This window comes from Sphaeramia orbicularis, chromosome 17 (genome assembly GCF_902148855.1).
Source record: "Sphaeramia orbicularis chromosome 17, fSphaOr1.1, whole genome shotgun sequence".
NCBI classification, from domain to species: Eukaryota; Metazoa; Chordata; class Actinopteri; order Kurtiformes; family Apogonidae; genus Sphaeramia; species Sphaeramia orbicularis.
The window spans coordinates 55809360-55835659 of record NC_043973.1 but is presented as its reverse complement, the minus strand read 5'-3'; the positions used below and the strand labels follow the sequence as shown (position 1 = coordinate 55835659).

General features: G+C 39.3%; 1 protein-coding gene across 1 annotated transcript in view; it reads left to right on the top strand.

Annotated features, from left to right (window-relative positions):
• Positions 1 to 6095: 6095 nt before the first annotated feature.
• The window catches only part of LOC115437524 (laminin subunit gamma-1-like), a 24134-nt gene continuing 3929 nt past the window's right edge, over positions 6096 to 26300 (top strand). Inside the window, exons 1-2 of the mRNA XM_030160751.1 lie at positions 6096 to 6100; positions 16673 to 16678. The gene's annotated coding sequence lies outside the window, so the exon portion shown is untranslated. The remainder of the gene's footprint in view (positions 6101 to 16672; positions 16679 to 26300) is intronic.

The window sequence follows — 26300 nt, the reverse complement described above, 5'->3', positions numbered from 1 at the left end:
TCTGGACCTCTTTAGTGCATGTGGGTCACTTCAGGGGTCACATTCAGTTCAGACTCAAAACTTATTGAAGTCGCATTTAATGTGGAATATGAGCACACACCACACAAAAATCAGTTTCACCCAAAAAAGTCGGACTGGCACTTTAAAGAGCTGCTGTGAACAGCTTCAGAAAGACCGGATGGAACCTCTGCAATAAGAACATTATTAATGAAACCAAACCTCTCATTTATCTGAACACTGACATCCTGCCTCTGACAAGGACTTATTAAATAATAATAACCTCTAACCTTCTGTTCTGGAGTGGACATGATCTATCTATTAGCTGTGACTGTTATTATTTCTTTCATTCCCATCCTTTATCTAAACCAGGGGTGTCAAACATGCGGCCCAGGGGCCAAATGCGTTCTGCCAAAGGTTCCAATCCGGCCCTTGAGATGAATTTAACAGAGTGCAAAAATTCCACAGTCAAGGCTGTGGAACTCATTTTAGTTCCAGTTCCACATACAGACAATATGATCTACAGTCAATAATAACAGCAGAATAACCGACAAAAAAGAATGACTGCAGATTTTCTTCTGGTTTGATATGAAAAAAATAATAGTACATTATGTCTAGAAATAACAACAACTTCAAATATTTGTCTTTGTTTTAATGCAAAAAATAACATTAAATTAGGAAAATATTTACATTTACAAACTATCCTGTAACAATAAAATGTGAATAACCTGAACAAATAGAACAACCTGAAATATCTAAAGAAAATTCAGCCCCAAATTGAACTCTTTCTGCCTGTTCCTCAGTGTTTAGTGTCTTTGTAGATCTGATCCATAATGCACATGGACAAATGAGAAGTGGAGGCAGAATACTGTTAAAATTGCACTGATTTTTCTTTAGACATTTCAGGTTGTTCATATTTGTTCAGGTTATTCACATTTTTTTGTTGGGATAGTTTATAAAAGTAAGTATTTCATAATTTAATGGGGTTTTTGCACAAAAACAAGACAAAAATTGGAGTTGTCATAATTTATAGCTTCTTCTGTTATTATTTTACTTGTCCGGAGCACTGGAGATTAAATTGGGTTGAATGTGGAACCTGAAATAAAATGAGTTTGAGAGCCCTGATCTACTCCTAAGAAGCTTTGTAAAAATACACAAACAGCTGAGAAAAAGGAAAAGAAACTTCTTAAACTGGATTTAATGGATACAATGGATTAAACTGATAAAAAAAAGAACATCTAATTTAAAAACGTCACACATATAGAGTTAAAATCAGCTAAAACCCACCAGCTTTATTCAGAAACACGATCAAATAAAACCCACCGACAAGAGGAAACCGATCCAACTTAAACGGACCGGGTTTGTTCCGTTCGGTTGGATTTAACCGAGTATTTACGAACAATCGGAACTGACTGACACCGGCTTCCGTTCCAATCCGTTTAACGGCTGAACCGCTTCTAAAAGTACTTTAATAAAACGGAGAAAACCCGTTCGTTCCGTTAAACACCGGCTCCGAAACCCCCGGTGGGTCTCCGGTTCCGGCCCGGCTCCGGTGCTTTACCTTGGTCGTGACTATGCAGATGCAGTCCATGGTCGGATCCGGATCCGGGTCTCAGCGCCTCATCCCGGGCTCTGTGTCCGCGGACACCGGCGCGGAACCCACCGACAGACGGCCGCCGACTACCGGAGACACCGGGGAGCCGCCTCCAGCCTCATCCCGGACCCGGAGCTCAGCGGACGGACACGGACCGCCGCACAGGGAGATCCGCAACGCGTTCACGGTCCGTGGGAAATCTGCGCGTGTCGCCCACAGTGGAGGCGGATTCACGTCCACGCATTCAGCCGTGACACCAGAGCACGGGAGGAAAAGGCTTCGATGACTCAGAAAACCGTTTTTATATTATTTCTCCTTCATTTACCAGGTTTCTGAGAGCACGTGAAGGCAGCATTAACGCAAGTGTAGGGGGTTTGATTTCAAGACGAAATTAAAACTATAAAATAAAGGGGTTTTAGATCGAATAATGTTTAAAACTGTGTAAAATCAGATAAAATAAATTAAAACCACGACCAGAACAGACCAGAGTCTCATAGAGCAGATTTACAGAATAAAAGTTCAACAAAAATACACATTTAATGTACTTTTTAAAAATTATTCCTCCATATTTATTACTGCAGAGGTGTAATACTAAAGTTTTACAGAGAAATCTGTTTGATAAAGTGGGTGAAAGAGAATAAACCAGTGGATTAATTATTCATATGTGAACTCAAAAACAGAATCTAATGTGAAAATGTACACAAGGAATTATGATTATTATCAATATGATCAAATGGTTTACGTTCAGAAATCAGAATCACTGTTAATTCACATGTATTTGAAATATTTAAGGTGTTTGAGTTTGACCACAGATTAACCCACTGAACCCGTAAACGTTAACATGTGACCTGTAAAACAAAAAAACATACAAAAAACGGTAATATTCCGGCAGCAGGGGTGCCGAAAAATACTGGTAAATAACGGAAAATAACCATCTCATAAAAATACGATACTTTTCTATAATTAAAATACAGTTTTTTGCCCTAACTTTACATGAAATTTTGTATATTTTATTTTTTACTTTTTAATGTTAATAAAGAATATTTTCATGCACTAAAACAATCAAGTTACCTATAAATATATATAAAAATAATTTTTCAGTGAGACTCAGTTGTACAATCCACTGATAAAAACTGTATTTGGACAGTTTATCAGTGTTTATACATGTTATACATTCACAAAAACACATTTATTCAACTTTTTTTTGTGAAACCTTCCCGTAATTACACAAGATATTTGTCATTTAACAAACAAGTCTTGTTAAACTTACAGAACAAATACTTCTTTTATGGTTAATTGTCAATAATTTTATCTCATTTTATTCTTTTTTTACAGTATTAAACTTTAAATTAATAGTGTAATCTCATAAATAGAAAAGAAATATTTGTGAAATTACAATTATTTTAACTGTATTTTTCTATGAAAAAAGAAAAAAAAAAGTCCTTTAAAAAATGGAAATTTTATGGTCATTCACGGTTACAGGTTTTTCGTGTTATTTTACATTTGACATGTAAATCACAGTCTATTTTTGTCATTTCACTGATATTTCCTGTATCTTAAAAATACAGAAAAAAATCTGTAAAATAAACAGCGAAAATTGTGTTAAATTACAGATTTTTTTTTTTAGTGTGACCTGATGAACGCTGGGACAGTTGGTTTTTCAGATCCCACAGAAGGAGTGAAAACCGACAGCAGACCATCATCATCATCATCATCATCACATGATCAGAGGAGGGGTTTGTGTTCATCTTTTGTATTTATGTGGGTATTATTTGAAAGGTGCAGGTCACACCACATTTAGTCAACCATCTACTTCCTTTTAGGTCGTTTGATAAGTATTTCAACTAAGTCTCCGTACAGTTTATGAAAATTATTAATTTCAATGTAAACGGTTTCATACATGACTGTGAAACTCAACGTTTTCTTCTACTCATTTAATTTTAAACACAATAACACAAACCACAAATTTAACTCACATTTTAACCTCAAGTGGAAAGAAAAGCAGCAAATTCCAACTGTTTTCTCCTTTTCAAATGATCTGTTTCACGTTTAATAATAATAATGTGGTTTTAGTAGGCGCTCAGGTGTCCTACATTAATGTGAGACCCTAAACTCATCATTAATGAGGATGACCAACATGTTAAGGTGACATCATTCTTCATTCTGGAGCCGTTCGCCTCGAAAACACGCAAATAAACTGAGAGTGAGTCCATGTATGAGTCAACAGCAACTGTCCACAGGAGGAAGAGGAGGAGAAGAGGAGGACAGGAGGAGGAGGAGGAAGAAGAGGAGGAGGAGGAAGAGGAAGAGGAGGACAGGAGGAGGAGGAGGAGGAAGAGGAGGAGCAGAAGGAGGAAAAGGAAGACGAGGAGGAGCAGGAGGAGGAGGAGGAGCAGGAGGAAGAGGACGAAGAGGAAGAAGAGGAGGAAGAGGAGCAGGAGGAGGGGGAAGATGAGGAAGAAGAGGAGGAGAAAGAAGAGGAGGAAGGAGGAGCAGGAGGAGGAGGAAGAAGAGGAGGAAGAGGTGGAAGAAGAAGAGGAACAGGAGGAGGAGAAGGAGGAAGAAGAGGAGGAGGAAGAGGAAGCAGGAGGAGGAGGAAGAGGAGAAAGAAGAGGAGGAGGAGGGGGAGGGGAGAAAGAAGAGGAGCAGTAGGAGGAGGAGGAGGATGTGGGTCAGAGACCTGGACCATCTGGACCCACAGACTCATGGATACGACAAGAAAACACACAAACAGGAGATGGAACAGAAGACACGGAACCCACAGGGACTGGCACCGGGAAGATCCACAACACCAGAACAGGACCAGAACCAACAACACCAGTACAGAACCAGTACAAACCCTCAACACCAGTACAGAACCAGTACAAACCCATAACACCAGAACAGAACCAGTACAGGTCCACAACACCAGAACAGAACCAGTACAAACCCACAACACCCGAACAGAACCAGTACAAACCCACAACACCAGAACAGAACCAGTACAGGTCCACAACACCAGAACAGAACCAGTATAACACAACACCAGAACAGAACCAGTACCATCCCTCAACACCAGAACAGAAAGTACAGGTCCACAACAACCAGAACAGAACCACAAACCCACAACACCAGAACAAGAACCAGTACAAATCCTCAACACCAGTACAGAACCAGTACAAACCCATAACCCAGAACAGAACCAGTACAAACCCGCAACACCAGTACAGAACCAGTACAAACCCATAACACCGAGACCAGAACCCGTACAAACCCAATACTCCCGAACAGAACCAGTACAAACCCGCAACACCAGTACAGAACCAGTACAAACCCATAACACCAGAACAGAACCAGTACAACCCACAACACCCGAACAGAACAAGTACAAACCCACACACCAGAACAGACCAGTACCATCCCTAAACACCAGAACAGAACCAGTACAGGTCCACACACCAGAACAGAACCAGTACAAACCTTCAACACCAGAACAAACCACAACCCAGAACCAGAACCAGTACAAATCCACAACACCAGTACAGAACCAGTACAAACCCACAACACCAGAACAGGACCAGCACAGGTCCACAACACCAGAACAGGACCAGCACCGGTTTAAAAGACTGGTACCGGTCCGGTACTGGTCTAGTCTCAGAGAATGATTCTTTGGTTCAGTTTTAATCTTTTATTTCTAACAACCTCCAGTCTCCACAGCAGTTAGCTTAGCTTAGCATAAAGACTGGAAACAAAGGGAAACTGTTAGCCTCCCATTAAAGTCCCTGATTCACTGGTTTTCTTTGGTTCTTTGTGCATTTTTTTTTTTTTTGCTTCCTTTTGTCTTTTGTGTTAATTAAGGATGTAAAACATGTAAATAAATGACATAAATGTTCAGTAATCTACATTGTCCATGTAAGTCATAACACAAATGTACAAATTCAGAACCATTTAGAACCACATTTTCCAACAGAAACCAGCTTGTGTTCTGATGTCTGGAACACAAATACATCCACACATCAGCAAACATTCAGTTCAAAACAAGGATCCACGAGATTCAACTCAATAAACATTTGGTTGTTGAATGTGTCAGAACCGTCAGAACCATCGGCCTGTTTGGGTGTTTCATTGATAAACAACAGGACATTGAACTCATCACGGTTCTATCAGCTGAAAACAGAACCCACATCATAAACCGTGGACAGATGGAAGTGAGATGCGTTCATGGATTTCCCTCAAACAGTGGAGAGTTCGGTTCCAAAATGACCCAGTCCGACAGAACCTTCGGAACCGGCTCTGACCGGGTTTGGTCACATTGTGGAACCGAACTCTTCAGCCCGTTCCTGACCCGTTCAGACCCAACAACATGAACCAACACGAATGAAGCAAATGAACCATGAACCCTGAACGCAGCACGGACCGGACCACCTCGATGTGTCGCTGTGTTAGTGTTGAGGAACTGGAGAACTCTGAAGTCGGACTGAATAAACAACACTGAATCTCAACATCTTAACCACTAAAACTCATCAGGATGTCAAACATACAGCCCGTGGGCCAAAACCAGCCCCCAAAGGGTCCGATCCGGCCCCTAGGAGGAATGTTTGAAAAATTACACCAAAGATATTAACAATCATGTTAGTTCAGGTTCTACAGTCAGACCAATATGATCTAAAGTGGATCAGAACCAGTAGAAAAACAACAGAATAACCTGTGAATATTGACAAATACCAAACTTTTCTCTTTACAATTACATGAAAATACTTAAATTTACAAAACTATCCTTTCACAAAAATACGAATAACCTGAAAATATGAACAACCTTAAATATCATGAGAAAAAGTTCACAGTGGATCTAAAAAATACACAAAAGATTCCACTGACTTGTATGAAGACGTTTCAGGTTGTTCTGGCTCAGTTTTTTTGTAGTTGTCAAATTTAAAGGTTATGATATTATTTTACTGGTTCGATCCATTTGAAATCATATTAGTCCAGTGCTTTTCAACCTTGGGGGTCACCTGATATTTATAGTAATTGATAAATAATAATAATAATAATAATAATAAAAACTATTTTTAATGACTGAATATATATTTCATTATAATTAAAACACTTTTCTTAATAAAAATGAAGTTCAAATAAAATGCAGGATATAATATCTGAACACATCTCTTGTTTGAGCTGATCATGTGACTTTCAAATGTTCACTGTGGTCGGTTTCAGATGCTGCAGCTCTTTCATAATTCATAGTTTCAGTTCTTGTTTGTTCAGTGGTTAATTGTTAGCCTTGTAAATCACAGCTGGACTGACTGTACATATCCTGACCAAGGAAAATAAAATTCTCACTTCGTGCAGTATCTACACCTGGATTTACTGCCTCCGTTCACAATAATATACATTATATAGACTAAATGTCCTCTAACATTAACCTGGATTGAAACAGAGGATAGAAAACTATTACAGGAGCAAAAACAATTAATTTTAGCAAAAAAAAAGAAAAGTCTCTGTTTTGAATGTCTGTGGTCAACAGAAAAGTGTGATGTTAAAATGGAGTCAGGAGTAAAAACAGGTTGGAACCAGTGGGTTAGTCTGAATGTGGAACCTGAACTAACAGGACTTGACTAATTATCGTTTGTGTATTTCACAGATCCATCCCATGGACCGGGCCGGACCATTTGGTGGGCTGGTTCTGGCCCGTGGGCCGCATGTTTGCCTCCCCTGGTCTACTTCTGTCTCTAAGTATAAAAGTGGTTTTTGGTGAACAGGTCAAACTCCGGATCACAACACAAGTGACACATGGAGGACCCATCTGAGCGACCCCCGACCCACAAGCCCCGCCCCTCTGATGGTCCAAAGCACATGAGGACTGGATGGGACATGCGGCCAAGCCCCTCCCACCAACACAAGGCGTCCGGTACTTACGTGCTTGTGGCGGCCGTACGGGTGTTTGGCCTGCGCCAACGTGTGCAGGGATTTCATTTAGGAGGGGGGATCCTACGGCGAGGACGGGAGGGGAGAGAGAGAGACAGCGTCAATGCACAGGCCGGTTTAGACCGGGTCAGAACCGCACAGGCCAGTTTAGACCGGGTCAGAAACCGCACAGCCTGGTTTCGACCGGGTCAGAACCGCCTCAGTGGAGGTTTAACACAGGAAACACAGGTTAACCAGGTCAACAATTACAGGTTAGACACAACGGACACACTGCACAGCGACACGTAACCTGGAAACAAGAAGTGGATTATTCCCCTTTAACGACTCCCACTAGGACAGACCCACATTTACTTTTGTTGTTTCTGCAACTAAAGTTTGAGAAAATGTATTTTTCTCCAACTCTTCACCACCGTTTTCAGGAAGAACTTACCTTCTAATATCTGTCCATTAATTATCATTATTATATGTAATAAATGCATAAAACAGTGTGTTAGATCAGGGGTGTCAAACTCATTTTAGTTCAGTTCCACATTCAGCCTAATATGATCTAAAGTGGGCCAGACCAGTAAAATAATATAAATAATAGGATAAAGAACTTATAAAATAATGTCAACTCCAAAGTTTTCTCTATGTTTTTGAGTGAAAAAAGTAAAATTCCATTATGAAAATGTTTACACCTACGAACCGCACTTTAACATAACATGAACAAATATGAACAACCTGAAAATTCTGTCAGAAAAAAAGTGGCAATGTTAACATTACATCTAAGTTGGTCATTTATACATGTGAATCACAACTTAAAGATTTAGTAACAGGCAGAATATTGTAAAATTCCACATACTTCTCTTAAGACATTTCAGATTGTTCACATTTGTTCAGGATATTCATATTTTTGTAAAAGGAGTGTCTGTAAATGTAACTTTTTTTTTCTAATTTTACTTTTTTTACACTAAAACAAAGAGGAAAATTTGCAGTTTTCATTATTTATAGGTTATTATGATAATATTTCACCAGTCTGGTCCACTTTAGATTGAATTGACCTAAAATGGTTTCAGCATCCTTGATTATTAATATCTTCAGTGTAATTTTGGTATTTCACAAATTGATCCCAGGGGCCAGATTGGACCCTTTGGCGGGCCACTTTTGGCCCCCAGGCTGCATGTTTGACATCTGTGTGTTCGAGCAAAAAAAAAGAAAAAATAAACTTCCATATTTTTAATCATATTTCTGATGAAAACCAACAGTAAATGTTCATAACTAAACTTTCTGAGTTTCTATAAATATCTTTTCCTGTATTTTCCATGTGTTGATCCATTGTAGTTGTGCTAGATCACTGTGTGCCCATGTTCTTCTTGTTCTTTTTTGGTTCTTTGGTGTCATTTGGATCCTGTTGATAGTCTGTGTTCACTTTGTGTCTAGTTGTAGACAGAGCCCCTCATTTCACTGACAAAACCATCCATCAGGCTGATTCAAATACACAACTGGATCTGTCTATGCCCTGAGAGATCTGCATAGACATTTACACATATATACAAATACACAGAATATATACAGATACAATAAAACTATAACCAACTATAGAAACCACAAAAACACAAGAGAAAAACAGTGAAGAAAAATGGGGGAAAAAAACAGCAAAATTTGCCAAAAAGACGGTAAACAAAAATGACTGTTTAATATTTCATCCAGGTCTTGGTCTTGTTTGATGATTTTCCTTACAGGCTAAATTCAGGAGTGAAAAAGCCCACAGGTGCCCACTGTGAGAATATTCTAGAGGGGATCAGCCTTTAAATGTGGATTTCTAGTAGATTTCAGGGCTAAAAAGGCCTCTGACCTGTTCTGATCTGAAAACAGCTGAAGAGGGAGGAGTCCATGCCTCCTGGGGGGGGGGGGGGTCAAACGGGTTTCATGAGTAAAACCACCGGACGGTCCACCAGACTCAATCAGTCTTCATGGGGTTTTTCAACCAGAGCCTGAGTTGTTTTATATTTAATGACTCTTTCACCGTCTGGTTCAAACCCAGGTTATTATCATTAACGAAAACTAACGAAATGATGAAAACTAGAATTGAAAAAACATTTTCGTTAACTGAAATAAATAAAAACAATAATTAAAAGAAAAAACAATAAGACTGAAACTGTATTGTGTTCTTACAAAACTAACAAATGGATGCAAATTATGGATAAAATTCCCTTTGTTTTCGTCTTTGTCAATGTCGCACTGATATGAAAAGTGATTTATTTCGCTCTACCAGTTTATCTAGCGGCACCATACGACACTTGACAGTCCGTCACTTGTGTTCACTTGTGGTTTCCAGTTGTCTTCTGGTCCCCACTCTACCTGGAAACATGAAGACTAAAGTTGGGAGAAAGCAGCAGAGTCCTGTCTGGGATTTATTTGAATACGACGGAGAAGAAGAGAAAAGATACGACAAAAGTAAAATTAATACTAAAACTAAGCATTTAGAAAAAAATGAAAACTATTAAAAACTAACAAACCTGCTCTAAAAACAAATTAAAAACTAACCAAATTAAAGAAAAAAAAAATCAAAACTAAATAAACTAAACTATAATGAAAAATCCAAAACTATTAGAACCTTGGTTCAAACACACATCTGTGGTCAAATAATGTCATTCAGTTGAATAAATACAGTCCATTAGGTTTATCGACTGTTCTGTATGGGTCATGGATGAAGTGCCAGTATTTTCCTTCAGTCCCAGAGTGGACGAGGCTGTAGTAGCGTCAAAAGGCCAGCAGGGGGTAAAGCTTCCACACAAACCCACTCAGACTGTGGTGGATCCACATCATATGACCTGTGTGCAGACGGGCGTCCCATGCACAGACAGACGTCATTTACAACACAAGTGTTCAGAGAACGCAAACCTCCACAAGCACCCCGAACAGTGTACATGGTGGATCGACTATTTCTTTTTAACTATGGATGTGCAAAACAAATTCATAATGATAGTCCATAAATGCATTTTTTTATGATTTTTTGAAAATGGTGCATAAAAAATAACAAAAAAAACAACAGAGCGTAACGGAAGAGGAAATGGAGCGGAATGATATTTCGTACAAAGTTGAAGCTTGGTCCAGTCATGTGTATGTCAAATTATATTAAATTCCAATCAATATTTGTTGAGTTATAATGAAAAATGTGTGGTAAATGGGATTTTCAATGTTAAATGTAAATGTCCACAGAGTCCACATTCCACAGTGGATGTGGACAATTTTGTGCCAGATACAAGATATTGTTCTAAGCTACAGGTGGATCCAATTGGAGGCTAATGGGAGTCGTTTTGAATTTTTATGAATTTTCAAAAATTGCTCAATGATGAGTGATAGAAAATGTGAGATTTTGTGACCTTACTGTGACCTTGAACTTTGGCCTACTTGGCCCAAAATTCAATGGTTGGTCCCAGGGCCTAGGCCTATCTGTGGGGAAGATTTGGTGAAGATGGTTGGAACAGTTTTCCTGTGAAGTTGCTAACAAACAAACAAACATGCAACAAACAAACCACACAAAGCAAAGTGATCACAATACCTCCTGGCGGAGGTAATAAGGAGCAAAAGAAATAACCCATTTAAAACAGAAACACTGCAACATATAAAAATAAATCAACCCCCCCCAAAAAAACAAAACAAACAAATGTCCCACAACGTTCACTGTGGCTCTTCAACAAACGTCTGAAGAGCAGAATGCTTCTGTGGTCCAAGGCCCGTTTAAAAACAGAGACAGGACACACATTAACTCATAGAAACCATTACATCCCATAACAAGAAAAGCAGTCGGAGAGCGCAGACCTCTGCCAAGACAGATCTGCACCCCCTGCGTGTGCTTTGTTTGTTAGCAGATAACTCAAAAGTTATGGACGGATTGTCATGAAATTTTCAGGAAATGTTGATACTGGCACAAGGAAGAAATGATTACATTTTGGTGGTGATCGGGGTGGGGGGGGGGGCTACTGAGCAGGCCTGGCGGAGATCTGCGCTGTCTTTTCTAGAAAGCACTCGGAGAGCGCAGACCTCCGTCAAGGCCAAACAGTGGGGCCCCCCACCCCTGATCACCACCAAATTTGAATCATGTCTTCCTTGTGCCAGGATCACATTTCCTGAAAATTTTATGAAAATCCATCCATAACTTTTTGAGTTATCTTGCCAACAAACAAACAAACATGTACGCACACAAAGCAAAGCGATCACAAATACCTTCCTAGCGGAGGTAATAATTGGTACTGTGTGACTCCTGTTCATTGGTATGATGGGCGCATTAGCACCACATCAGGGAAAAAAAAACACCTGTCACTACGAGAATAAGGTTGTAATATTTCGAGAATAAAGTCCTATCTTAAAAAACAAAATCATAATCCAATGAAAATAATGTACTTTTATGAGATTAAAGTTGCAAAGTTTGAAAATAAATTTGCAACAGCACGATAAAAAAATCCTAATTTATAAATCCTAAGCATTCAGCCTCAATGATGACAGTTTTCGGTTACAACACTGCCCTGCAGCCGACCACTTCCACTGAAGACGGAATTTACTCCAAATCCATTCAGTTCTTACGACGAAAAAAAACCCAAACATGTGTGAACTGTCTTCAAAGTCCTCGGACTAATGCCAATGTGTGATGGTGGGCGGGGCTAACAGGCTAACTATTCGGTAGGTGGGGCTAATAGGCTCAGTATTTGGTGGGCGGGGCCAATAGGCTCAGTATTTTGCGGCTGGGGTTAATAGGTTCAGTATAGAAGGTATGCACGTGATGTCACCGCTAGCGGAAGTTACCGCGGTTCCGCCCACTGAGTGGCAGAAAGAGGGAGATGAGTGACAGCGTTGGCTTCAATACTGTCTAAACTTAAGAACAATATTTAATCAAAAACAGGGAGGAGTTGTTGTGTGATTGATTATATGAACAGATTTGAAAAGCAGTAGGAGTTATCGTTATACAGACACCGAAAGACAAAGAAAACAGATGTAGATGGATCCACAAATCCAAGAAACCAAACCTAGATCTGTGGATCCTGTTTGGTGTCAACTAACATTAATTCATGCTGTATTTTTGGGTCCAATCAGACCTGAAATGACGTATTCTTCTGGCTAACGGTACTTCTTAGCGCAGCTCTTGGTTTCATGATCATATCTTTCATGGTTTTGTCTTCATTTTGTGATTGTGAACCTTGTGCTCCTACATGATGATAAACTAACTGAAACTGAGGCTAACCCAGTTTTCAAATACGGGGGAACTGGAGATAAAGCTACGACGGAGTATTAGGGCCACATGAGAAAATAAAAACACTGGTCACTACGAGTATAAAGTCATAAATATTGATATAAAACCTGTAATTTTATGAAAATAAAGTCGAATACAAAAAGAATCACAATATTATGAGAATAAAGTCGTAGTTATAAAAAAAACTCAATTTAACAAAAAATGTCATTCGTTAATGAGATTAAGTCCTCATATTCCGACAATAAAGCCATAATATTACCAGAATAATGTGTTAATTAAAAACAGGTAGTAAAATATCATAATTTACAAGATAAAGTTGTACCCTACTGTACAAAGCAGTAGTATCTGTGTTGTATAAAGTACTTGATCTGAACTAGACTCAGTAATCTGCTCAGTCCCAGTAGATCATGCATATATTCACTGGGGTCAGTCCATGGTCTACTGTAAATGCACTTTGGATCAGCTGGTTCTGGGCCCTAGTTTTGGACCTGGCTGTCAGTCATGATGAAACCATGTATATTTGTTTCAGTTAAAAATAGTGCTGATCCCTCCACCCTGGATCAGGTCTGGATCCTCCATTTGTGTCCACATGTCAGTGTTCATGGACCACTTGTTCTTTGGTAGCTCGTACAGATCCATGTCCAGTCCAACTGTCCTTCATTTAAGTTCAGATTTCACATTTTCCCGCTCTGGCTGTGTTTACTGCTATACTCCGTCATGTTGAGCAGGTTGGTTTTGCCACTCAGTCTGACTTAGAGGGGTGTGGCTGGGGGGGAAGTGACGTATGTGCATACCCTCTATTTGGCCTTTGTGCGTAAACCCCAAATGACAGTAGAACCTCACAGAATGTTCCAGTTCTACATTATCAGACCAGTGGGTACCACTGTATTCTGGTAAATTAGGATATTTATACACCTGTTTTTAATTACGTTATTCTCATAATATTACGACTTCATTCTGGTCAAATCTGACTCTTTTTGAATCTGACTTTATTTTCATAAAATTCCAGGTTTTAATCTCAATATTTTACGACTTTATTCTTGTAGTGACTAGTGTTTTTATTCTCTTAGGTGGCCCTAAAACACCGTCATACGTTGGTACTATATCTATGGAAATTAAGTTTTTCTCCGTCTTAAATTTGTGAGTTGTTTTCACACTGTTTCACATTCAGTTCCAGTCGATTCCACAAAACTACTCCACAATATGAAACACAAACCCAGTAGACCTGTGTGGTCATGTGACCCTGATGGTGCTGCAACAATTAATCAATTAAATCGATTACCATCGATCAGATGAACACACCTGGATTTGTGCCAGTACTCTGATGTCTTCATGCATGTACACAGGTTCATCTGATTGATTTAGTTCAAAACTGAAAAATTTTGTATTGAATAAAAAATTATAAAATGGAGAAATTAACAAAACCAACAGAAACTGAGTAAAATAATGGGGAAAATGAGCAAAACCAAATTCAAATTGAATAAAGTATTGAAAAATTCACAAAACCAAAACAAAATTGAGTAAAATAATGAAAAAAAACTAAACAAAAATTGAATCAAGTATTGAAAAAATTACCAAACCAAACAAAAATTGAGTAAAAATAATGAACGATTGTCAGAATTCCATCATTCATCTTAGATTAATCCCAGTCATAGTTCGGTGCGATACCAGATCCCTGTGGCGACACTGGTACAGTTGTCTTTTATAATATTGATGATTTTTTTGTTTGTATTTTTAACCCGTATTTTTAAATGTATTCTGTTTGTTGATTGCTTGTTTGTTTGTTTTTAAATGGACTCCCAAGTCTGCAATAAAGATGATGATGACGATGATGATGAATGACAAAAAGAACTAAGTCCGTCCACATCCGGGTCTGTGTCCATCCACAGGCTGAGGTGTGTTTAGATGTTGGACCTCACATTAACAGTACCTTCAGTTTTTCCACATTCTTAACATTTTTCTCTCACATATTTGTTGGTATTTTTCTGGTTCCATCAGGATTCTTTGGACATTTCAGCGTTCTGAATATATCTGAGGCTCCGCCCACAGCAGGTCTAATCCACTACTCCGATTTTTGGGTGTAATCTGATTTGTTTGTGTGCTCGTTCATATTCCACATTAAATGTGACTTCTGTCAGTTTGAGTCTGAACTGAATGTGACCCTGAAGTGACCCACATGCACTAAAGAGGTCCTGATGGAATACGAGACCTAGTGCTGTAGTCAAGACCAGCTAGACTGAGACCAGATGAGACAAGACCAAGACCGGAGGGTATGGAGACCAAGACAAGACCGAGACCCGAGGGTACAGAAACCAAGACAAGACCGAGACCAAGATAATACCGAGACTGGAGGGTATGGAGACCAAGACAAGATCGAGACCTGAGGTTATGGAGACCAAGACAGGACTGAGACCAAGACAAGACGGAGACCTGAGAGTATGGAGACCAAGACAAGACCGAGACCCAGATAAGGCCGAGACTGGAGGGTATGGAGACCAAGATAAGACCGAGACCAAGATAAAACAGAGACTGGAGGGTATGGAGACCAAGATAAGACCGAGACAAAGACAAGACCGAGACTGGAGGGTATGGAGACCAAGACAAGACCGAGACGAAAGACAAGACGAGACTGGAGGGTATGGAGACCAGACAAGACCGAGACCAAGACAAGTCCAAGACTCGAGGGTATGGAGACCAAGACCAGACTGGACCAGACTGAGACCCGAGGGTATGGAGACCAAACAAGACGGAGACCAAGACAAGACGGAGGCGCAAGGGTATGGAGACCAAGACCAGACCGAGACCAAGACCAGACTGAGACCCAAGAGGATCGAGACCAAAACAAGACCGAGACCAAGACAAGACTGAGACCTGAGGGTATCGAGATCAAGACAAGACCGGACCAAGACCAGACCAAGACCACAAAAAACTGGTCTTCAACTACATCGCTAACGTGACCATGCAGACACACACTGTGTTTACAGAAGGAAATATGGTTTTCCTCCGCTCCGACCAACAACTGGGACATTTGTCACATTTCAATGACGGAAAGGTCGTATAAATGCGACCTGGACATTCCGACTGATGTCACATTGGAAAATATCAGATCGGGATCAGATTTAGGACCACATATGAAAGTGGTCTGGGTCAGATTTTGGACCACATATGAAAGTGGTCTGGGTCAGATTTAGAACCATAGATGAAAGTGATCCGGGTCAGATTTAGGACCACAGCCGAAAGTGGTCCGGGTCAGATTTAGGACCACATATAAAAGTGGTCTGGGTCAGATTAGTGCTGTTCAGACTGTCTTTAACAGATCAGATCCAGGTCACATATGGACACATTTACCTTTAGTCTGAACAGAACCTTATTTGTTCGTTTGGCGTCAGGTTTTGACTGGAGTCCTGTTCCAGACTCAGAAGGACAAACACCTACTGTTCAACATCCGCAGGTTTAAGGATCTGGACTAAAGCGGTTCCATAAGGAAACATAACACTGACTTAAATCTGGATTAAACTAAATCTGTTCTCTTTATAGATTTATTCCAACGTGTCATCCTTTTTCAGGGAAAATGTCTCCTGAGGTCTGAGGCTGAAGCCGGACCAGGACCAGATGAGACCAGATGACAGGCAGCAGGCAACAAAGGCCTTTTATGTTTTTTTAAATATCTGAGGACGTTTGATGTGACGCGCCGTCCTCTAAAGCACCGTGGTCGGCCTCCAACGTACTAAGCAGACCCGCATGAGCCTGAATGGACCTGGAGGAGCTTTAGGAGGGACTGGAACTGGGACCAGGATTATGTCTGACCAGCATCGCCTCCATAAGGACCTTTTATATTTACCCACATGTTCCTGTAAAAGTCCCTAATAATCCTTCATATCTTTTATTCACATACATTTCTTCACCACTATGTCACATCTCCATCTGATCTGGGTTTTCATCCAAAGGTAAACGTCACCTGAACGCACCACTGTGGACGTTCCACACACAGCACCTGTAAAAACACTCACAGTGTTCCACACCAGAGGGTTCTAAAGACTGGAATGTCACATATGGAAAACCACTGAGTAAAGACAGGAATGGATCATAATCAATATGAATCAGTGATGATCGAACAAACAGAATCTGTCACTTTGAGTCTGAAAGAACAAATGAAAACACTGGTTTCAGACCCGTTAAGGTCCATGTGGGAAAAGACGTAGGACGGAGAGGACAAGTGGCAGAAATAGAATGTACTGGTAAACACACACAGGAACCCATTCCAGACTGAACTCCACCTTAGAACCACAGAATTATAATTACACATTGCTTTAATTAGCATACTGATTATATATTAGTACATATTGTATAAATTGCTGTCTAATTTTGTATCTAAATAGTGTTTATATATACACACACACACTACTGGACAAAATTTTTCCAGTTTTGTATTGAAATTCAAGCAGTTGAAGTCCAATGAAGAGCTTGAAATGGTACAAAGGTAAGCGGTGAACTGCCAGAGGTAAAAAAAAAAAAGAAAAAAAAAAGAAAAAAGGTAAGGTTAAACAAAACTAAAAAAAAAAAAAAAAGAAAATAATGTACATTTCAGAATTATACAAAAAGGTGAACAAGAAATGGGTTAACAACTTAAAGCAGTTCTGCAGCAATGGAGGTTGATCAAGCCTCGAAAGTTGGTGCTACCAATTCCTACAGGTGTCCCAATGTTTGTGAATTCCTTCCAACCCCCTCCGTCTGCAGAAAAGTGGAGTTGGAACACACTTTGGTACCATACCGTTGGGAGCATTATTTGAACTAACTAACCAACCCGGCGACTACGTGGAAAACATCAGATGAGTCGACGACGACACATTCACATCCAGGTTTGATCCTCAGATGGGAATGTTTTCACTTCAGGATGGTTCTTGAGGAAGCAGCGCCGATGGAAAGGACTGATCTATTTTAATCAGGTCTATTTTTACTAGAGAAACGTTCAAACAACAAGAAACAAGCATAGGTTCAGTCATCAGGATCTGGACCAGGTTTAATATGGACCTGGACTGGGTTTAATATGGAACTGGACCAGGTTTAACATGGACCTGGACTGGGTTTAATATGGAACTGGACCAGGTTTAACATGGACCTGGACCGAGTTTCATATGGAACTGGACCAGGTTTAATATGGACCTGGACCAGGTTTAGTCTGCATCTGGACCAGGTTTAATATGGACCTGGACCAGATTTAATCTGCATCTGGACCAGGTTTAATATGGACCTGGACCAGGTTTAGTTTGCATCTGGACCAGGTTTAATATGGACCTGGACCAGGTTCAGGGTGTATTCACACCTGAAAAGTCCTTTGGTCCGCTTATTTGATTCGGATCAAATGTGGACTTTATTTTTTTCATTTGGGTCAGATTACATTCACATTGCACTTTTTGCTAGTGGACCAAAATGCGTGAACAGAAACACGCATGTGACGAACTGCGCTGGCACTGGACAGAAAAGTCGGGGGTGGGGTGAACCAGAGAGAGCCGGTGTTGATGAAAATAGACGTGGTGCTCCTACATACAGTTATCGTTTTTGGAATATAAATTGTTTTTTTCAGACACAAATTTACGAAAATAATGTTAACACTCAAGAAAAGCTCAGCTGGAGCCAGTTTGGTAATATGGACATCTGACCAAATGTCAATGGCAGATTCAATTTCCTCATTGCTCCACATCTGTCCACAGCTCATGTCTGCTGCTATTAGCTCTGACCACCCGTAAACCTCGGCTACTTCCAGCGGCTACGGTGGCTCGTCAAGCACAAAAAGGTTCAAGATTCCTTGGTTTGGTTTGGTTTGAGGTCAGTTATATTCACACCAGAAGAGAACCGGCCCAGAGTCTGTTTGGAAGCGGACCGCTTGTTTGGTTGGAATCAGAGTTTGCATGTTTGTATTCACACCTAAAAAAAAGTCCGGACTTTCTGGGGAACCAAACTCTGGTCTGTTTTAAATGGACCAACATGGTAGGTGTGAATACAGCCTTAATCTGCATCTGGACCAGGTTTACTATGGACCTGGACCAGGTTTAATATGGACCTGAACCAGGTTTGATCTGCATCTGGACCAGGTTTAACATGTATCTGGACCAGGTTTAATCGGTCTGTGAACCAGGTTTAGTCTGTGAACCAGGTTTAGCCTGTCTATAGACCAGGTTTTAGTCTGGATGTGGACCTGTATGTGGCCCAGGTTTTAGCCTGGATGTGGACCTGTATGTGGCCCAGGTTTGGGCTGGGTCTTACCTCGATGCTGGTGCTAAGGCTGGGCAGAGTGTCCGAGGTCACCGTTGTGCTTTGAAGGCTGGAGAAATCCCACAGGTTGACGGGTGCCATGGGGTCCGCCCCCTTGGAAGACTCCACCCACCTCTGACTGTCCAATAAGGTCACTTCGTAAAATTCCTGGATATCTGATAAAAGAGAAGAGAAGTGATTTTCCCGTCAGATGGGTTTCTTCTGATTCTGAGACCATCCTGGTCCTGGTTTGGGGTTTAAGTTGGAGAATTGATGCAAATGACTGAGAAGAACATCCTGAAAAGAAAGAATATGAACGGACACATGGTATTTGAACGACACAACAACTGAAGGATTATTATAAAGTATTAGCAATAGAACACATATCGTCGGCTTCCTGATAAAACCTGCTAAGTGACATTGTGGATGGGCAAAAAACCTGCTATCTCCCCTATTATAGCTTCAAATTTAAGTCTCCTGTGAAAGTTGTTCACATTCCATCATAAGTATCACCGTTAAGGAACAGATATTTTTTGTCACATTTCACAGTTTCCTGTTATATAAACAGTTTTTTATTTCTCCTGTAAAATTTGCCAAAAGTCACATAGCAGGTTTTATCAGGAAGCCGACGATATTCAGGACTGTTCAATTTCCTTCACGATCAGACTTGGATCGTGTTTCACTGCCACTGATTCATTGATTGATCAGTTTGATGATCAGGTTAATGTCAGCATGAGTTCATATGAGGACAGGTCCAGGACACGCCCACAGCCCAGTGCACACGCCCACAGCCCGGTGGACACACCCACAGCGAGCGGACACGCCCACAGCCTGGCGCACACACCCACAGCTGGGCAGACACATCCACCAGACTCTTTATTTTTGGACCCAATATTGTGCGTTCTAAAATAAGCAGTGCTTTCTTTGGCGCGGCGTAGCTGACCGCCGCCCGCCGCCACTCCTTCTGATGTTTTACCCAGAAACCCTCGGTTCAGTGCAGCCACTGTAAAAAGTCTTCAGCGTTGAATCCAGAGGAACATGAGGCGGACTGGACCAGGTCCAAGAGTCCAGAACCTGATGAGTGGGTTCAATGAGCGTCAGAGTTTATGGACAGACAGACTGGAGCAGATCAATACATGAGATGGCTTATTATATAAGGAAACAGAACTGAAAAGGACAGATACAGGACGGAGGAAAAAACGGCAGCAAATTTAGAAAAAAATGTGCTGAGAAAAGTATTTAACCCTTTAAGGACTTTTATTAGAACAGGCCTAGATTTATGCAGTGTTTCCACTGGTAGGGTTGTGTCGTAGTGCAGAGCCACAGCAAACATTTCATAGATAAAAAACATCACTGTTGCCTTAAACTTATACTACATATGTATAATATATAAAGTTATTATGGATTACACAGATGTACAATATATTATAGTATTATTATATACTATACATATGTAGTATATAATAGTCCAGGACAAACATCCTGTCCCTTCAAATGAACGTTTACGAAGCTTCAGGAGGTAGAGAAAAGGTAAATGAGTGTTAAGTTTCACTTTCACTTCTGCTGCCAGAACGGTCCACACCGCCCCGAAACCGGCCGACAAAGACAACGACAAAGACAACGACAAAGACAACGACAAAGACAACGACAAAGATGACAAAGACAATGACAGACTAAAACAAAGACAACAATGACAACAAAGATGGCGACGAAGACGGCAACGACAAAGATGATGACAAAGACAACTAAGACGAAGACGGCGACGACAAAGACAATGACAAAGACAACAACGACAAAGACAACAATGACAAAGACGCTGAAGATGACAAAGACAACAGCCTAAAACAAAGACAACAACAATGAAGACAGCGACGACAACAACAAAGACGATGACAAAGACAACAACAACAACAACAAAGACGCCAAAGACAACAACAGACTAAAACAAAGACAACAATGACACAAAGGCGGTGACGAGGACAAAGACGGCAACGACAAAGACAAAGACGAAGACGGCGCCAACGACGACAAAGACAATGACAAAGACAACAAAGATAAATAGATGACGACAACTACAACGGAAATGGACACAATGACTTTGTAGTTTATCAACTGAGATAAAAATACAAAGAGCAACAAGTCGACAGGAACACGACCAACAATCTTAGAAGTCAAAATAATGTAACATTTACTAGAAACATTTGTTGTTTTAATGTAAAATATCCCGTTTGGAGGCGTAATGATGCTGCTCTGCCATGGTTTATCTTCATGGTTTTGGATTTCAGTGTCAGGTGTTGAAGTTGATGATGTTATTGATGATTAAACTAATACATTTATTCGTGTACACCGTACTGCGTTCTTTCATGTGTAATCTGAGTATGAGTGCCAGTAACTGAACCCTGACCTTTGAAAATATCAAGAAAAGCAAAGAATTCATCTGGACAGTGAACCTTCGACTTTTTAAAACTCCACTCATCATCTCTAAATTTGACAAATCTTTGCTGGAGACAATCTGGACACATTATTGTTTTTCTGGGGTTGTCCTAAATTAGAGAGTGTTTTGGTGAGGGGGGGGCATCTGGGTAGAACTTTCTAACATTTGACACATGAACGTACGCTGGGATCCACTGGTCTGTACTTCTCCTTCTGACTGTTTGCATAAAGAAAAAAATTATTTATTCAAATTCTTGCATCGGTGGCAAAAAAAGATGATATGTGTGTGTTTTTGTGTACCAGTGCCCCCTCCTGTTGGTGAACGGAAAGAACAACTCATCAGAGTAAAAAGAACAGCAGAACTCCACCCGAACATGGACCGATTTAAGAGGAGCTGGAACCCACTGATGACTTTACAGGACGGTCACATGGTTCTGCATCATGTAGACATTTATCTGTTTGGATTCATGAAAGTCACAGGGTGTGTTTGTGTAGACTGATCAACGACATTGTAAATGTATTCATTTCTATTTTATTTTCCATGTACTTTCTGATACCCAACACTGTCATCAGAATTAGGTTCCACTACGCCCAGAGGTTCTCTGTTGTTTATTTTTAGTTGGTTGAGTTGCCATGTAATAAAAGAACCTAAAACTTGAATATACTTAAGAAGGGGTGTAAGAAAATATCAGTTCTGCAATATATCGCGATATTTCATTTCACAATACTGTATCGATATTAAAAAGTACAGTATTGATATTTTAGGTATTTATTCAAATGCCGATATGGTGGAGGTTCATTTTTGTTTTTCTTTTTTGTTTATATTTTATTTATTCTTATTTAATTAGGGCTGTGTATCGGCAAGAATCTGGTGATACGATACAAATCCCAATACTAGGATCATGATGTGATATATCACGATGTATCATGATACTGTTAACAATGCAGTTTTTTTGTTTGTTTTGTTTCTTCTTCTATTTTTCCTGGAAAAATTTAATTATACCAGAGATATGCACAAATACTGAACAAATTTTTATTTGTTCAGAACAGGATTTAATATATACAAAAAATTTCCTTTGTAAAAACTAACATTTTTTTTACAGATAAAAATAAAATTTCAAGCACAAAACACACAATAAATAAATAGAATTATGTTTTATAGATATCCTCCTCAAATTTTCATATTCTGTTAGTTGTGAAAAGAATGTATAGTGGACATCCCTGAATCAACATCAGAGCATTATTTTAATGCAAGGAACTACCATTTGCCTCTCAGGCAGTAAAAAGTGCTTTTAGGATGATTGAAATCACCATTATTTAACAAAACAGTGTTATCAGTTAAAAAAAAAAAACTACTTGAATGGCCTGCAATGTCACAATACTACTTTCTGAATACCCAAACAACAGAGCAAAATACCCATGTGAATATAGAAATAAAAGAGCTTGCAGGATTCCTAAAAAAAAATATACATAAAAAAGCAAAACATGAACCTCCGTTATATTTCCATTTAACTAAATACCTAAAAATAGCAATAGAGTACTTTTTAATATTGATACAGTATTGTGAAATGAAATATCGCAATATATTGCGGAAGCAATATTTTCTTACACCCCTATATTTAACACTCTTTTATTAAATAATGTTAGTGCCTTTGTTGGGATTAAACTAAAATACTGTTCTTATGTTAGTTCTGAACTAATAGAAAATGAACATTTGAACAGGATCTCAAACTGTAATGTCTGTAAAACAGAATTTCAGTTTGAACACAGGAACATATTGTGATATAGCATTAGATCCTGTTGGGATTAAATAAAAATGTGTTTAGTATTTGTGCAGATTTATGTGTAATTCAATTCTTCAAGGAAATAATCATTTATAAAAAAAGAAACAAAGAAAAAAATGGCCTTTTTAACAATATCATGATATATCGTGATATATCGTATCGTTATCTAGTATTGTGATTTGTATCGTACAACCTGATTCTTGCCAATACACAGCCCTACTTAAGAATGTAAAGCTTGAAATGTTAATAAACAAGTTTGTTAATAAAAGAAAGAAAGAAAACCAAAATACAGTCACAGAAAAAATTATTATTCCATCTAAAGTCCTCCAAAACAATGGTTCTGTAATCCAGTCCTAACTCCTGTGTGTATCATGTGACTAAAACAGACAAAAAAAAAACATGGAATGAATAAAAGCACTGTTTTTGTCAGTACAATGACATAGATATTGACGGAAGAACTGAAGTGATTTGAGTTTTTAATCAAGAAAACACGTAAAATGGATAGATATCAGCTGTTAAATTAAACTATGAGCTGGTTTTGTTGATATCATTATATTTGTCCAAACAGATGGACCTTTAGTTGAACCAGGAATTAAAATGAACAAGAAACTGAAGAAAACAAGGGGAGGTCTCATTTTTTTCTGCGACTGTATGTTCAAATGTGAAAATATCTCGACCCAAATCCAGTCGTGTGTTTCTGTGTCCGTGTCTTGTTGTGGATTCGTCCTTAAACGCCCACAGAACACAGGATGTAACCTAATAAAACATTCATTCATCCCACTATATTCCATTTTATACAGATCAGAGCACATTGAATTCAACAAGAAAAGAAACCGACGTTGTCAGCTGAGGCGGCCGATGGGCGGGTCCCAAAACTGTAAACTGATTTATTAGATTGAGCAGAGTGGACGTTTGCCATCTGTTTGTTTCAGAGGAATGTGAGCAGAGAATAGAAGAAGCAGAAAGTGCAGTTCTGTGTGTGTAATGGGCGGCAGTGGCGGCGGAGGGCGGATTACGGCCGTGGGTAATCGTCGTGTCCACAGAGGGATTACAGCAGCCTGGGCCCGGCTGCAGACATCTCTGTTTGGGCTCTGGCAGATTGGAAAGGCTAACAGAATAAATCTATTTTTCAGACAAATATGCCAAGAGACACGGACCGAAAAAACTACGTGGACAAAAGTACGTGGACACGTCACATCTACAGCTGTAAGACGCCCTGTTCGTGACGATCCCAAGCAGAAACATCAGTATTGGCTCCAGAAAACAGCTCCTAAATGTCTCTTCAGAACGCAAAGGTTGACGACCTATGAACTATACCTGTTTTTGATTTAAAAACTACATAAAATCTGCAAACAAATCTTTTATTTCCCATAAATGCAGTTCTATTTATGTATTATTGCATTACCAGCTCCAGTTATTACATTTTCGCTGGAGTTTTTTTAATACGAGTCATGACATACAGGGTGGGGAAGCAAAATGTACAATATTTTGAGGCAGGGATTGAAAGACAGTGTATGACCAATTAGTTTATTGAAAGTCATGAGAATTTATTTGCCACAAGAAAATGTCCATAATAGAAAATGTTTTTATTCTATGTGTCCTCCTTCTTTCTCAATAACTGCCTTCACACGCTTCCTGAAACTTGCGCAAGTGTTCCTCAATATTGGGGTGACAACTTCTCCCATTCTTCTTTAATAGTATCTTCCAGACTTTCTCGTAATAGTTTTGCTCATAGTCATTCTCTTCTTTCCATTATAAACAGTCTTTATGGACACTCCAACTATTTTGAAATCTCCTTTGGTGTGACGAGTGCATTCAGCAAATCACACACTCTTTGACGTTTGTTTTCCTGATTACTCATATGGGCAAAAGTTTCTGAAAAGGTATGGATAATAGTGTTAGGTATGATTATGACATCAATATATGTTTGGTTTCAAAACATTTGACGTAGTGCCTGCTGAGAAAAAACAACTAAATGTTCATTGTACATTTTGCTTCCCCACCCTGTAATGTAATAATTTAATATGTTACTGCTTTTTTATATTTAAAATGGTCAAAATCCATTGAGAATTGACTCCATAAGGTCTGGTTTATTTCTATAGCACATTTAAAATGACGCGAAGTGCCCAAAGTGCTGTACAAAGACATAATTAAAATACAAGACACAACGTATGGAGATAAATATGTGGACACCTCATGTCTCCAGCTGTCAGATGTCCTGTTCATGAGGATCAGACACAGAAACATCAATGTTTCACTAAAGTTTAATGGTAGATTTTTCTTCCTCAGTCAGATGTGATGACAGTAGATGGAAATTATTATTTACAGTCAGAGCAGGAAAAATATTAGAGACATTTAGAGGAAGAACATTTTCAATCAGAGTTGGATAAAACAATAGTAAATCCAAACCATCTGTGAGTCGTTTTAGAAACAAAGATAATAACTGAACCCAAACTAACCAATGCACAGATATCTATCCCATAATATAAAACTCTAGTCTGTAATTAGTCCTAATTGTTTTGGATGCCAGACCCCTGTTGGAAAACAAACACCTGGATTTACCATGTCCACATACTTTTGAACACATAGTGGATGGCAAAGTAAACAACAAGGTAAACAAAAGCTGCAGAAAACAATAGTTTCCATTATTTACACCATTTAGCTTCAATGGAGAACATGGTTAGAAGGTCTTCAAGATGTTCAACATGCAATTACACTAAACACATATATAGGCTTTACAGTAGGGTGGTCCAAAAATTTTTTTAAGATTCTCTGGATTAGAACCCTGCATTTGGTTCCATATCTGGCCAAATTACTTCGGTCCAAATTTTATGCAAATTAATTAATATTTAGAGGTTGCACGAGACCATGAAGATTGCTGTATATACTATAACATAACTAGCCAAATGAATAAGGCATATTAGAATAATTTGTAATTTTATTATCAAACTCAAACTGCAACTCGCATAAAAATGTTCCTTAGAAAGTCCAGCAATCACTGTCGCTTTATTGAAATTACAAAAAATGTTCCTGTGTTCTTTGACAACTTGGAGCAAGTACTGTTTGTGATCTTCATTTTTTGCTCGGCTACAGTTGAAGTCTTGAA